This window comes from Corythoichthys intestinalis, chromosome 4 (genome assembly GCF_030265065.1).
Source record: "Corythoichthys intestinalis isolate RoL2023-P3 chromosome 4, ASM3026506v1, whole genome shotgun sequence".
Lineage (NCBI taxonomy): Eukaryota > Metazoa > Chordata > Actinopteri > Syngnathiformes > Syngnathidae > Corythoichthys > Corythoichthys intestinalis.
In genome coordinates this window covers 154,653-171,248 of record NC_080398.1, presented here as the reverse complement: position 1 = coordinate 171,248, position 16,596 = coordinate 154,653, and the positions used below count along the sequence as shown (strand labels likewise).

Sequence of the window (16,596 nt, the reverse complement as noted above, 5' to 3'; positions counted from 1 at the left end):
ATTCAACTCAAGGCAATTCAAAGTGCTTTACATCACATGAAGATCATAAAAATTACATTTAAATCAATACAACGTAAAAACCAAGACAAAAGATCGCATTTAATCACAAATAGAATAAAAATAAAACAGAAATAAAAATAAAACAAAAACTACTACTACTAATAATAATTGAAATCAGCAATAGAGATAAGCACAAGAGGAATAGAAAGCAGGTAGATTGAAATATATAGCCAGTTATGGATATGCAGTGTTAAACAAAAGCGTTTTTTGCCCTGATTTAAAAGAGCTAACAGTTTGAGCATACTTCAGACGTTCAGGTAACTTGTTCCAGAGGTGAGGAGCGTAATAACTAAATGCTGCCTCACCCTGCTTTGTTCTTGTTCTTGGAACATGCAGAAGACCGGTTCCAGACGACCTTAGGGGTCTAGATGTCTCATAGGTGACTTGAAGCTTCGCTCCGGGACCAAATTTGGCCAAATTTCAAAATTGTCCTATATGCATGTGTGATACATCATTGGAAAGCTTAAAATCTTTGAAAATTTTTGAACAGGAGGGCATTAAAACAAAAAAACAAAAAAAGAAATTTAAACAGCAAAACCTTAAATGAATGTGAGGGCACGCGAGAGCATAATTAATGACGCCATGATTTTAAAGAGTTATTATCCATGTAGCATGTATCACTGAGTGTCGAGACACAGCTGTGAATTGCCACAGCCGGATTTTGGGGGGATTTTATGGGTGAAGCATGGTAATATAACAAGGGTCGCGATGCAGAAATCGTAGACATCAAGTAGAGGTCAAGATTTTCATTTTCATATATTTACCCTTTTAAACGTTTTTTTTTCTTCTTCCAGTTTTTCTTTGTTTGGATCGATTATTTATCATCTAACATATCGGAGAAAATGCGACAGTAACAAAAAAAAAAATAAAATTAAGCCATAGTTACGAGGTAGATATCCGTGACTTATTTACAGACACCATTTTTTTCATTGTGACGTTATTTGTTCAAAAGTTTAAAATACGCAAGTGAATAATTTTATAAAGTTTTTTTTTTCAAACGAAATATTAGACATCAATTAATGATTCTAAGCTAAAAATGACAGACCTTTTGAATAATCTATTACCGTCGTTTTATGGCTGGTTTGAAACAAAAGCGGTTGTAAACGGGTGTTTCCAGTGTAAAACGGTCAAATTAAAAATAATTTGGGGGCTTAATGCCCCATGAATCTGCTATGGCAGCATGTAGACATATTGTTCTATCAAATACAACAGTTCTTTTGGCTTAAAATAAAGCAGTTTATTTTAAAGAGGAGTGCAAGAGCAGAAACTGCTTTTTCAATCTTGTCTGTGTTTTCTGCCATATATATTTTGATTGAAGCAACTTTTTTTTTAAATTGAATAATAAAGACACAAATCTACCTCCGTAAAATGGCTGTTTTTGATTCCATTATATAAAGGGGAAAAAAACCAACCTACCATAAAGTCTAATTTCCCATTTGCCTTTTCTTATCTACATCACATATTAGCAGCTTTTACTGTGCTACCTCAAGTGATTGCATACTGGCACCATTCGTGTGTGTGTGTGTGTGTGTGTGTAGGAGTTGTCATGCTTGAAGACCATCTGCTGCTCTGTGTGTGCTTTTTTTTAAAGTCAGGGTGGGGATGCGAGGGGCTCTTATCTTGCGTCACGGCTCGGCAGCGAAGCGCAAGCTGTAGAAAAAAAAAATTCCACCAGTTATCCCAATGCACACAATAGCAGGCCAGTGTTTGTGCCCACAAGGTCTTCATTCTCTCGCACCCTCCGCAAAGCCTCTTTCAAGAACACTGGCAGGAGGTAGTCACAATGAAAATGTTCTTCTTGGCACTGGGAGATGAATTCCATGTGTTGAGATGACAGTGATGTCCAATCCATTTGAAGTGGGATGGCTGTTCTGCTAGATTTAGATTGGATGTGTTGCTACGTCAGTGGCGGCGAATGAGTTCAAATCTGATAGTCCTTTGTTATTTGCGCCGGCTTAATTGTTCCGAGCGTCAGGACAATGTGTCCAAACGCCACGGAGGAAAATGATGCGGGAGGTCACATAGCTTCGCGCGACCCACGCTGTCGACCGTGTTAGCGTGCTTACGCTAACATTCGCGTGTGGCGTGGGCGGGACGCGGCATGCCCGAGTGGTCCCATACTTCCTTGGCGTTGGTTCAAAAACCATTTGAGCCATGACTACAATTTTTCAGCATCAGTCTAACTGAAACACCATTTTAAATCGGAAAAAATCTTAGTCTGACAAAAATCATTCTCAGGTTTTTGTTGGTGGCATAAAGCGTTTTTTTCATTTTTCAAGTTTTATACCTGCAATAAGACGTAGTTGGGTTGTATCTGGTTTTTATAAAAAAATGGTTGGTTTTGGCATTCTACCAATGACTTTGGAAAAATATGTATGGGATGGCGAGAGGACGTTAGGAACTTTTTGCACATGGTAAATAACCAGTGGCGCCACCAGGGGGTGGCCAGTTGATCTTTTTCTTAACACCCTGTAGTGTACCCAACGCAGAGAAGATATAGCATTTGCAGCCACCAAACACAGTCATGGTTGCACCATTTCCCATCATGCATTTGGCCAGAAATGTTAAGTCGCTACAGTATCATTTACTGAAAGCTCAACAAATACACTAGATGTCAATATTTAGGCACTATATACAAACTCACATTTATCCTTCAAGAATTACAAGTCTTTCTATCCGTGGATCCCTTTCACAGAAAGAATGTTAATAAAGTTAATGCCATCTTGTGGATTTATTGTTATAATAAACAAATACAATACTTATGTACAGTATGTTGAATATATTTATCCATCTTATCTTTCCATTCCAACAATAATTTACAGAAAAATATGAATATTTTAGAGATGGTTTGAATTGCGATTAATTACCATTAATTCATTTTTAAGCTGTGATTAACTCGATTAAAAATTTTAATCGTTTGACAGCCCTAGTTAAATGTACATCTTATGCCTAATATATACATAACACAATAAAACAGAATTGTTTTGGAACTCAAAATGTTGACTGGACAGTTATGGACTATGCATATTAAATCATTAGTAACATCAAATATTACACAATACACCAAAGTATATCAGTAGCCGTGTCCTTAAGTCTTTCTGATAGTTTTCCCCTGACCTTTATACTGCAATAATATAATGAAAACCTGAAATTATGGCTTTTAGTTTTGGCCACCCCAAGATTTTAAGTGGCCCCATCAGGCCACCCCTATGAAAAATTTCTGGAGGTGCCACTGTAAATAACCTCATAATAGTATAACACATTATTGATTCTTTGGACAGTTATACGATTCAATTTAAAGGCCTTGGATTGATTTAATACAAATTGATGAAGACATTTAACACAATCAGTTCCAATTTACCTGAAGCAATAAAAAATACAAATCAGTTTTAATGTGTATGACAATTTCGTTATGAAAAAAAAAAAAGTATTAAAAAAAAAAAACGACATACCGAAAACAGAATCATTTTGCATTTTTATCGAATTACATTCAATTGTGCTCAACAAATCAATATATTGATCTACATCGATTAATTGTTACACCCCGAGTGTCAACATAAGGCAGATACAGTGGGACAAATAAGTATTTAGTCAACCACTAATTGTGCTAGTTCTCCCACTTGAAAATATTAGAGAGGCCTGTAATTGTCAACATGGGTAAACCTCAACCATGAGAGACAGAATGTGGAAAAAAATCACATTGTTTGAGTTTTAAAGAATTTATTTGCAAATCATGGTGGAAAATAAGTATTTGGTCAATACCAAAAGTTAATCTCAATACTTTGTTATGTACCCTTTGTTGGCAATAACAGAGGCCAAACGTTTTCTGTAACTCTTCACAAGCTTTTCACACACTGTTGCTGGTATTTTGGCCCATTCCTCCATGCAGATCTCCTCTAGAGCAGTGATGTTTTGGGGCTGTCGTTGGGCAACACAGACTTCAACTTTCTCCATAGATTTTCTATGGGGTTGAGATCTGGAGACTGGCTAGGCCACTCCAGGACCTTGAAATGCTTCTTACGAAGCCACTCCTTTGTTGCCCTTGCTGTGTGTTTGGGATCATTGTCATGCTGAAAGACCCAGCCATATCTCATCTTCAATGCCCTTGCTGATGGAAGGAGATTTTCACTCAAAATCTCTCAATACATGGCCCCATTCATTCTTTCCTTTACACAGATCAGTCGTCCTGGTCCCTTTGCAGAAAAACAGCCCCAAAGCATGATGTTTCCACCCCCATGCTTCACAGTGGGTATGGTGTTCTTCGATGCAATTCAGTTCTCTCTCTCCTCCAAACATGAGAACCTGTGTTTCTACCAAAAAGTTCTATTTTGGTTTCATCTGACCATAACACACTCTCCCAGTCCTTTTCTGGATCATCCAAATGCTCTCTAGCGAACCGCCGACTGGCCTGGACGTGTACTTTCTTCAGCAGGGGGACAACTCTGGCAGTGCATGATTTGAGTCCCTGGAGGTGCATTGTGTTACTGATAGTAGCCTTTGTTACTGTGGTCCCAGCTCTCTGTAGGTCATTCACTAGATCCCCCTGTGTGGTTCTGGGATTGTTGCTCACCGTTCTTGTTATCACTTTGACGTCATGGGGTGAGATCTTGCGTGGAGCCCCAGATCGAGGGAGATTATCAGTGGTCTTGTATGTCTTCCATTTTCTAATAATTGCTCCCACAGGTGATTTCTTTACACCAAGCGTTTTACCTATTTCAGATTCAGTCTTCCAAGCCTGGTGCAGGTCTACAATTTTGTCTCTGGTGTCCTTCAACAGCTCTTTGGTCTTGGCCATAGTGGAGTTTGGACCGTGACTGACTGAGGTTGTGGACAGGTGTCTTTTATACCGATAATGAGTTGAAACAGTTGCCATTAATACAGGTAACAAGTGGAGCCTCTTTAGACCCCGTTAAAAGAAGTTAGACCTTTTTGACAGCCAGAAATCTCACTTGTTTGTAGGTGACCAAATACTTATTTTCCACTCTAATTTGGAAATGAATTCTTTAAAAATCAAACAATGTGATTTTCTGTCTCTCATGGTTGAGGTTTACCCATGTTGACAATTACAGGCCTGTAATCTTTTCAAGTAGGAGAACATGCACAATTGGTGGTTGACTAAATACGTATTTGCCCCACTGTATGTATACATATTGAATCATAGAAATTTATCTTCATACAGTCTTTTTCTTTCATTATAATTTATTATTTGTATTATAAGGGTCCTCACTGACACCCATACTTAATTGATGGCAGTAAATATTAAATTGAAGTGTTCATGGGTGCTAATTCGGGTTGCAACTGTGGTAACTTTTAGGGTGGCAGTTGCCCTCAACTTTTTCAACAATTTCAAGATTATTTAATATCTTCAGCAACTTTTTTGTCTTGTATACAGAGAAGGCCTGCTTCTACTGTAACAGAAACTCATATGACGGAAAACACAGACAAGACTGAAAAAGCAGTTTCTGCTCTTGCACTCCTCTTTAAAAGAAACTGCTGTATTTTAAGCCAAAACAACTATTGTGTTTGATAGAACAATATGTCTATATGCTGCCATAGCAGATTCATGGCGCATTAAGCCCCCGAACTAGTTTTAATTTATCCATGTTACCCTGGAAACTCCTGTTTACAGACGTCGCGCAACCGCTTTTGTTTCAACCCGGCCGTAAAACGAAGGTGATTAATTATGTTTATTATTCGAAATGTCAGTCATTTTTAGCTTAGAATCATTAATTGATGTCTCATCTTTCGTTTAAAAAAAAAAAAAAAAAAAAAAACATTAAAAAATTATTTTAAACTTTTAAACAAATTATGTCACAATGAAAAAATGCACAGCATCTTACCTTCTTGTTTGACCCTCCCCTCACCCTACAATGCCCACTTCACAAATCGGGACCCCTTAGAGGCCCGGGCCCTGTCGCACCCCCATTATATTTATATCCACAACTGAGGTACTGTCATCCTCTTAACTTTCATAGGTTGGATCTCCGTCAGATTGGTCTTGGGCCTTGTTCGGACGGGCAGCCAACATCTGATTTTTAGCTCATCCAGATTGAAACTGGATGGCTCTTTTGTAATCTGAACAGTCACAAAGCACAGAAATCAGATTTATGCGAGATGGATTGAAACCATATCACCATACATTTATATATATATATATATATATTAGGGCTGTCAAAATTATCGTGTTAACGCGTGGTAATTATTTTTTTAAATTAATCACGTTAAAATATTTGACGCAATTAACGCAGTAGGTAGATGGCGAGATAGTGTAAAGCATTTTGAGCGCCTTGAAAGGTGGAAAAGCGCTATATAAGTATAACACCATTGTTTGAAGTATAACATGTCCCGCTCAGAAAGTATTCTGCCTTTTGGTAAGTTTTACAGCAAGGCTTTTTGTGCTGTCCAACAGCGAACTCTTGTGGTCGCTTTGCGACATGGTTTATTGTTTTCTTGCCAGTTCATTATGGTTGCACGACGTCTCGGGCTGATAATGTTGTGCTTATATGATCCTTGGACAAGATTTGTCCGTAAGTATGGTTGTTGTAAAGAATGAACATATTATGTTAGTAAGCGAAATGTTCTATTTTTTGTATGAGACGTTTTTTTGTTTATGTTTAGTGAACCTGTATAGCGTGCTAAGCAAACGTTGTTGCTAATGCAATGCTTGTGTTCTTTTTTTTTTTTGTAGTTTTACGACGGTCTAAAGATGACAATGGTTTGAGGCCATTTTATGAACAGATCAGATGAAAAAGGAAGAAGTCTAATTATTAAGGTGTCGTTCACTAGCTGTCTAGCTTTGGAAAAAGTAGACGCTTCGGAGTGAGGACAGCATAGACAGATTTAAATGACAGTAGAGTGAAATGCCCACAGATTGCCATTACAGATTGAGCGCGACAATGCGTGAGTGGGTTGTGCAGCGCATTTATTAATTGCGTTAAATATTTTAACGTGATACATTTTTAAAATAATTACCGCCGTTATCGGGATAATTTTGATAACCCTACCTTAAGCCTAAACTAAAGACTCTGGATAAGTGTAACATATTATGTCTGTAACGTTAAATGCAATTAGAAAACGATTTAATTAAAAATTTAGGGCTGTCAAACAATTAAAATTTTTAATCGAGTTAATTACAGCTTAAAAATTAATTAATCGTAATTAATCGCAATTAATCGCAATTCAAACCATCTATAAAATATGCCATATTTTTCTGTAAATTATTGTTGGAATGGAAAGAAGACACAAGATGGATATATACATTCTACATACGGTACATAAGGACTGTATTTGTTCATTATAACAATAAATCAACAAGATGGCATTAAATTTATTAACATTCTGTTAAATCGATCCATGGATAGAAAGACTTGTAGTTCTTAAAAGAAAAATGTTAGTACAAGTTATAGAAATTTTATATTAAAACCCCTCTTAATGTTTTCGTTTTAATAAAATTTGTAAAATTTTCAATCAAAAAATAAACTAGTAGCCCGCCATTGTTGATGTCAATAATTACTTACACAATGCTCATGGGTGCTGAAGCCTATAAAACAGGTCGCACCCAAGTGCCAGCAGAGGGCGGCAAAACTCCACTAAACACAATTGATAAGTGAGCGTTTCACTGTACCGTCATTTAAATGTGTCTGAGCGGGGCATCTGCGTTAATTGCCTCAAATATTTTAACGTGATTAATTTAAAAAATTAATTAACACCCGTTAACGCGATAATTTTGACAGCCCTATAAAAAAAAAAAAATATATATATATATATATATATATATATATATATATATATATATATATATATATATATATATATATATTAAATAAAGGCATGTCCGATATTTTTTTGCCGATTCCGATCCTTTGAAAATGTCGTGATCGGACCCGATCGACATCTGTACAGGAATCCGGTTAGAGTCAGATATGCCTGCAGTATGAACACAGCCTAGGTTGCCTGAAAACAACAACAAAAACAAAAATTAAGGGATAAAAAATGTTTGAGCGATACTGGTCCAAGTCAAAATATCCATCCAACATAATGTCAATACTGTATTTCATGCAAGATGATAAAGAACATCACCTAACGATTGAACGAGCAATGCTAGCCCTTCCACTCAAAATGGGTTGGACGTATTTCACCGCCAATAGTAGTCAATGAGTTCTTTTAAGCAGTCTTTATTCGCAGGAGGTGCAAGGCCCAGTTTTGCTTCAGAAAAAGTGCTGAATGCAACAATGGACCGCTCAGAGAAAAGTTGGAAGTACCAGATTTTTGCACTAAAAGTAGCACCAGCGTCACACCAGAGTATAAATCACATTTTGGGGGGACATTTTATTTGACAAAATCCAACACCAAGAACACACATGTCATCTTGAAAAACAATTAAAAAAGTAAAAGAGAACAACAGGCTGAATAAGTGTACGGTATGCTAACGTTACATGACCCATAAACAATGAACTGTGAAAGTGCCAGGTATGTTAAGTAACATAGCTATTAAGAGTTACTATCACTACAGCATAAAGAACATGCTAACAAGTCACTCCTCTAGCTGTGAGCACATAGCTTTTAGCCCGCGATTAGCTTTTTTGGTTTTCTTCATTTTGGTAAGAGTAACCTCTGCATTTAACCACTCCCTTACAAGTTTCTCGCTAACTCCGAACTTTCTTTCTGTTGCTCGATTACCGTTTTCAGCTGCATATTTCACTATTTGCTGCTTGGAAACTGCAGAACATGATTTTCTTTTTAGTACCATTTTGTTCAGCCCTTCTCAGTTGTTGTTATTGGTTTTTCTAAGTTAACGCTAATGTTGAAACATAGGCCTTGAGCACCCTCTTGTGGTTTAGAGTGAAAATAACGTGAAATTATATTGAGATCGACCGATTATCGTGACCAATATTTGGAAATTTGACGTATATCTGTATTGGCCGTTTTTTGTTGTTGTTTTTTTTTTAAATCCGACCGGCCGATATGAAAAAATCTGCACCTTTCTCTTCTACCTGCTGTCTCCTGCACTATAAGGCGCATCATAAGCCGCCAACCACCAAATGTGACACGAAAAGGGCATTTGTTCATAGATAAGCCACACTGGACTATAAACTGCAGCTGTCCTCACTGTATTATGGGATAATTGCACCAAAAGATATTAACTACTTACAATTTATTAGACAACGGCATCATACGACTGTCAGAAGACCAAATGAACCACCATGAAGCTTTGAACCAATTGTCTGCAAAGCTTCATTGCTTCAAGAAGCTTCATTTAGCCATTTCTGTTCCCTTGGGGGAGACAGTCAACCTCAGCTGCCACCTGCTGTCAATACTGTTGTTGTCCAACATGCCTCTTAGCATGCGTTGCAGCACTACAGATGTAAATTAAAATCAAAATTCATGTTCTGTGCTAATTATTTTTTTCAGGTACTGTTCCAGTTGTTTCATTGATCACTAGTTATGGTATTTGGTAACATTTAATCTGACACTGGCGCCATACGTCTGTCGTTAGACAATCATAATTATGACATGACACTGTCATGAGCATGAATGAATATCATTTAGTATTATTCGGCAAATTATCTCACTTTTGAACGGATGTAAAAGATCTGAGGTGGACATAAATGGAGTTTGTAACATGATTTGCCGGATGACACTTAATGACATCTGTCATAAGCGTTCAGTAATGCCCATGATAGTGTCATGTAGTAATTATGATGGTCTTTTACAGTCTTATGACGCCGATGCCAAATAAAGTGTTACAAAGTACCATAACAAGCAATTAATGAAACAACTGGAACACTAACTGTAGAAATAATTAGCACAGAACATGAATTTCGATTGTTATTCACATCTGTAGTGCTGCAATGCATGCTAGGAGGCATGTGTTGCCTATTAACCCAAACAAATCAAATAATAAGCTGCCCTGGGCTATAAACCGCAGGATTCAAAATGAAGGAAAAAGTAGCAGTTTGTAGTGCAAAAATTACGGTATTCACCCCATGCTTTGATTGGTTAAATGGTAATGGTTAGACTTGTATTGCGCTTCAGGAACTTCTGGAGATATTATTTTCTATTTTTGTGATTCAATAAACATGGTTTAGGCATTTCAATGAAGTTCAGTGCTTGCATTATTCATTTTTTTAAAGCCAATTTTTACACTGTCATTGCAAATGAATATCGGCTCCAATAATTGGTTATCGGCCCCTCTAACTACTAATATTTGGTTAAACCCATATTGCTCGATCTCTAAAACTATATAATAATGTCTTCATAATTTCACACATATGCCATCCCAGAGTATAAGTCTCACCTCGGACCAAACTAAAAAAAACTGTGACTTATAGTACGGAAAATGTTGACAAAATGATTACAATTAAAACATTGTGGAAAAATTCCTGTTATACTGTTGTATCTCATTATGTAGAGACATTATAATGTGAATATTCTGCCCTTATTTTGTTAAATATTTCAATGTTAATATTTAGACAACACAAGCGTCCTTTTGTTGGATCCATATGCCTACTGGGGGGAACCTCTGACCGTGTCCCGCCTCCAAACATTCCTCAGCATAGATCTGCATTTAAGATGAATAATTGCAGTTTACGGGTGGGGGATCTTTTGACATTGTGGCGACCAGGAAAATATTTACCGAGGTGCAGTTTGTACCCCCAATAAAAACCTCTTAATTGCACTGAATTTGTTTTATCCTATGTGTATTTTAAATATTGAGTTCTCAAATGTTTAATTTGTTTTTCTTTGCATGTTTGCATACCAAATTTAACCACACATTTTGTAAGTCTATATATATATGGCGGAAAACACTCGGGTGACTTGAAGTTCTGCTCTGAGACGCCCAATTTGGCCAACTTTCAAAAGTGTCTGATATGGATTTGTGATATATCGTTGGAAAGCCTAAAATCTCAATTTTCTGGGGGAAGAACAATTATTAACAGGAGGACATTTAAAAAAAAAAAAAAAATTAAACAGCGAAATTCTATCTGGAGGTGAGAGCATGAAAGAGCAGAATTAAAGACGCCATGACTTTAACAATATATTATGGCGTACTTACCTTGTTTCGATCCAAAAACTCCATGGAGCATGTATGACTGAGTGTCAAAACACAGCTGTGAATGGCCATAGCTGGATTTTTTGGGGATTTTATAGGTGAAACATGGTCATATAAAAAGCGCCGCGATGCAGAAATCGCAGACATCAAGGAGTGGTCGAGATGTTCTTTTTCATATTTTTACCCTTTCCCCCCCCCAATTTTTCTTTGTTTGAATCAATTATTTATCATCTAACATGTCGGAGAAAATACGACAGTAACAAAAAAAAATACAATTAAGCAATAGTTATGAGGTAGAGATCCGTGAATTTTTTACAGACACCATTTTTTCACTGTGACGTAATATGTTTAAAAGTTTAAAATATGCGAGTGAATAATTTTTTAGTAGTTTAATTTTTTTTTTTTTTTAAGCAAAATATCTAACATATCAGTAAAATGTGACAGTAACAAAAAAATAAAAATAAAGCCATATTTATGATGTAGATATTCGGGACTTATTTACAGACACCATTTTTTCATTGTGACAAAATTTGTTTAAAAGTTTAAAATATGCCACTGAATAATTTTATAAAGTTTTTTTTTTTTAAACGAAATATCATGATCAATTCATGATTCTAAGCTAAAAATGACAGTCATTTTGAATAATATAATTATTTATCTTCGTTTTATGGCTGGGTTGAAAGAAAAGCGGTTTCGCGACGTCTGTAAACAGGGGTTTCCAGGGTAAAACGGACACATTAAAAATAGTTGGGAGGCTTAATGCGCCATGAATCTGCTATGGCAGCATTTAGACATATTGTTCTGTCAAACACAACAGTTGTTTTGGCTTAAAATACAGCAGTTTCTTTAAACAGGAGTGCAAGAGCGGAAACTGCTTTTTCAGTCTTGTCTGTGTTTTCTGCCATATATATATATATATATATATATATATATATATATACAGTGGGGAGAACAAGTATTTGATACACTGCTAATGGGTTTTCCCATTGGCAGCGTATCAAATACTTGTTCTCCCCACTGTGTATATATATATATATATATATATATATATATATAATGACAGCTCAAAAACTGAGTAAAGATTAAGAAAATTACATTAGCTCACATGAACTATACTGTAAGTCCTATTGTCTTTGTATTAAAATGGTGGGCAGGAACTGGTGCTTTTTCATTAGTTTTTGAGATGATTACCCTCTAAATATATTTACACATTATATATATTAGGGCAGTGACAAGATGGAGAAATGGTCACACATCATGATACTTTATATTAGATATGTCCCGATCGATCGGCATCCAATCACGTCATTTTCAAAGTATCGGAATCGGCAAAAAAATATCGGACATGCCTTTTTTTTAATATATATATATTTTTTAATTAAATAGTTTTCTAATTGTATTTAACGTTACAGACATAATGTGTTACACTCTTCCAGAGTCTTTAGTTTAAGCTTAAGGTAGGGTTATCATATTTATCGCGTTAACGGCGAGAATTAATATTTTTTTACATTTATCACGTTACAATATTTAACGCAATTAACGCATGCGCTGCACGACCCACTCACGCATTGTCGCATTATATCTATAATGGCGCCATTTTACCCATACAATATATAGAGCTAAAAGGCAGTGTAAAATGAGCAGAGTGAATTTTGGCAGCCTTTGGAGCCTTTTTTTTTAAATGGCTAAAGCCGTACAATCCCTCTCCCAACGATTAGAATAATCGTGGGAAGCAATGTGGGGAAGAAAAGTTGTAGTTGATCTTTTTCTTAACACCCTATGTTATTTCCAAACGCAGAGAAGATATATCAATTGGTACCACGACGCACAGTCATGGTTGCACTTCCCGTCATGCATTTGGGCAGAAGTTAAATGGCTACAGTATCATTTACTGAAAGCTCAACAAATACACTAGATGGCAATATTTAGTCACAATATACAAAGTCACAAGTCTTTCTATCCGTGGATCCCTCTCACAGAAAGAACGTTAATAATGTAAATGCTATCTTGAGGATTTATTGTCATAATAAACAAATACAGTACTTATGTACTGTATGTTGAATGTATATATTCGTCCGAGTTTTATTCATTTTTTTCTTAATGCATTGCCAAAATGTATATGATTGGGAAAAATTATCGGAAATGATTGGAATTGAATCGGGAGCAAAAAAAAGCAATCGGGACGGGAAATATCGGGATCGGCAGATACTCAAACTAAAACGATCGGGATCTGATCGGGAGCAAAAAAACATGATCGGAACAGCCCTATTTTATATCCCAAAAGCTTATCGATATACTCTTGTCAAGAATCGAGATATTGTTTCAAAAAGGTGTTACGGTTTTAAAAAAAAAAATAAATAAATAAAAAAAAGCAGCCAACAACTTGCAACCAAAATCTTCCTCTAGAATAGTGCCTTTGTTAACTTGGCTGCCATTGACGGCGCTGGACGCCCAATTCGTTTAGACTGGGACTGGTAAATGAACAGTTGGTTTATTCGAAATCATTCTGATTTTTAGGGCATTTACAGGTCACTTTCTGTTCATTTCTGTTCAACTTCCTGTTGAGTTTAAGTCACTACCTATTCATTTCCGGAGATTCCTGGGTCCCTTCCTGTTCTGTAACGCCAAATCAACCAGAAGTGACAAAAAAAATCAACAGCAAATGACCTAAAATGCACTCATTGGCTCCTGTTGACAGCCATAGACGTCCAATCCATTTGAAGTGGGAGGGATGACCCTCCCACTTCAAATAGATTGGACGTCTACTCGTGATATATCACATGAAAATGAGACCCATGAAGATGACTCTGTTATGACTGACAAACTTAAAAAATCAGCATGTTGTAATGTTTCGACTCACGAGCTCATGGCGAGGCACTATTTAAGTAACTAGCTCCATCTAGTGTTGAAACTGAAGACTGCAATATAATGTAGGCTGAACTCAAGCTTATTTAATGGTATTTTACTAATTTGTTGCAGGCCCATAAAAACGGAATCATTGATTCTCACTGACTTGTTGTTCCATCCTACAGAATTCAAACATTTCAAAGCGGTCGAGTCCCGACGAGGCAGCCAAACAAGAGGCCGGTGCGCGAGGGAGCAGGAGCCTGGTGCTGAGGCTGGTATGAGGCAAGTGGTTTGTACGAGAAAAGCGTATGCTCTCGTTTGTCTCTCTGTCAATGAGGCCATTGTGGAGGATGATGATGGCGGAGGTGGGGGTGTCACCGCCTCTCGGCCCGGACTCCCTTGGCCGGCTTTTGTCTCGGCGCAGATGGCGAAGCTTGACGCAACATTGGGATTGTGTGGGTCAGGACGTCTCGGGGTGCCGCCTTATCTGCACCGTCATTTCATTTGACGTGACCCTCAAAAGTAAATCACGTGAATGGGTTCCATGTTTCCAGCTAAAATAAAATTTAAATAAAACTCTTGTAGTTCTCGATGAAAATTCGAGGACCAAAGACATCTGAGGATATTTACACCCTACCATTTTTAACAAAAATATTATTTACCGGTTATTCCTTTTTTTTTTTTTTTAATAAAAAAAAAAATACTATTAAACAAGAGAATATGCATTGTTTCGTATGGAAGCGTATTGCTGACACCCTACAAAAAAAAGAAAAAAAAAAAGTCCAGTATTACGTTTTTACATGATAGTTATCATGTTGTTACACAGGTTACATGATAATAACCTGTAACAACGCGATATCTATTATATGTAAAAACGTGATAATTACCCTGTAATAACGTGATACTTTCCATAGGCTGAGTTTGACTTTTGTGGCGGGGGGGACGTGTCGATGACCCCGAAACGCAGTGTCAGCGATAAAATTAACTCGCAAGATTTATGCTAGGATAGTAGCTTAGTTCTTGCTCGTACATAATGACATCCCAGCTGTGTGTGTAGGTGTGTGCATGCACGTTTTTGTGTTTTACCTAGTGGAGAAGTAGACGCCGCATCCTTTTTGACTGAATATTCCAGCCAGAATCTGTCCTCAGGTGGTTTTGGCTAAGCAAAGCAAATGCCGTCTCTAAGGTGCTGGTCACATAATGTGTTCGAAAAATAATTTTGACCCTTTATTAAAATATTTTTTTGCTCATTTCATTCATTTTTGTTGTTTTATTGCTTTACAACTTTTATAGTCAACATTTTACCGGAAGTCTTAATTTTAAATCCATATATAGGAAAGTAAACTACATGCAATTACATTTTCGGCCACAAGGGGGCCCCCTTAAACTCCGCGTTTAATACTATCATATTACAACGTGACGATATCATGTTAAATATAATACTATAATGTAAAGATGTGATAGTATCATGTAAAAACATGGTAATGTCATGTTAAAACTAGGGCTGTCAAACGATTACAATTTTTAATCGAGTTAATTACAGCTTAAAACTTAATTGATCGGAATTAATCGCAATTCAAACCATCTATAAAATATGCCATATTTTTCTGTAAATTATTGTTGAAATGGAAAGATAAGACACAAGACGGATATATACATTCAACATACGGTACATAAGTACTGTATTTGTTTATTATAACATTAAATCAACAAGATGGCATTAACATTATTAACATTCTCTTAAAGCGATCCATGGATAGAAAGACTTGTAGTTCTTAAAAGATAAATGTTAGTATAAGTTATAGAAATTTTATATTAAAACCCCTCTTAATGTTTTCCTTTTAATAAAATTTGTAAAATTTTATATCAGAAAATAAGCTAGTAGCTCACCATTGTTGATATCAATAATTACACAATGCTCATGGTGCTGAAACCCATCAAATCAGTCGCTCCCAAGCGCCAGCAGAGGGCGACAAAACTCCAAAAAACACAAGTAACAAGTGCACATGAGCCTGTGCTGTCATTTTAATCTGTTTGAATGGGGCATGTGCGTTAATTGCGTCAAATATTTTAACTTAATTTAAAAAATTAATTACCGCCCGTTAACGCGATAATTTTGACAGCCCTAGTTAAAACGTAATACTATCATGTATAAAACATCACACTATCATGTTAAAATGTGATAACTATCAGGTTAAAACCCGAGAACTATAGTGTCAAAATGTGATAAATATCATGTTAAAACGTTATAGTATGTAAAAATGTGATAACTATCATGTAAAAACGTCATAGTATCATTTAAAAATGTGGTACTACCATGTCAAAACGTGATAACTATCATTTAAAAACATAATACTGGACTTTTCTTGTTTTTCGGTGACAGTAATACGCTTTTGTAGTTTTGCCCTTTTTTTATTTGAAGATGTTAATACGCAAATAAATAAATATTGTTTTTCCATTTTATTTTTAACTAAAAAAAAAAAAAGAAGATAAAATAATACAGAAAAAATAGAGTTTTAAAAAAAAGAGGATTCGGATCTTTAATTACAAACAAAATGTTGATACATTCGATAATTGACCAGTTGTCGATTGATCGCAGCAGATGGCAAACATAACGGTAGTCCTTTTGAAATCAC

General features: G+C 36.1%; 1 protein-coding gene across 6 annotated transcripts in view; it reads left to right on the top strand.

Moving 5' to 3' along the window:
* The window catches only part of LOC130915068 (myelin-associated glycoprotein-like), a 59,213-nt gene that overhangs the window by 12,609 nt on the left and 30,008 nt on the right, over positions 1 to 16,596 (top strand). For all 6 annotated transcript variants that reach the window (XM_057834771.1, XM_057834772.1, XM_057834770.1 and 3 more), the window contains exon 2: positions 14,146 to 14,242. The gene's annotated coding sequence lies outside the window, so the exon portion shown is untranslated. The remainder of the gene's footprint in view (positions 1 to 14,145; positions 14,243 to 16,596) is intronic.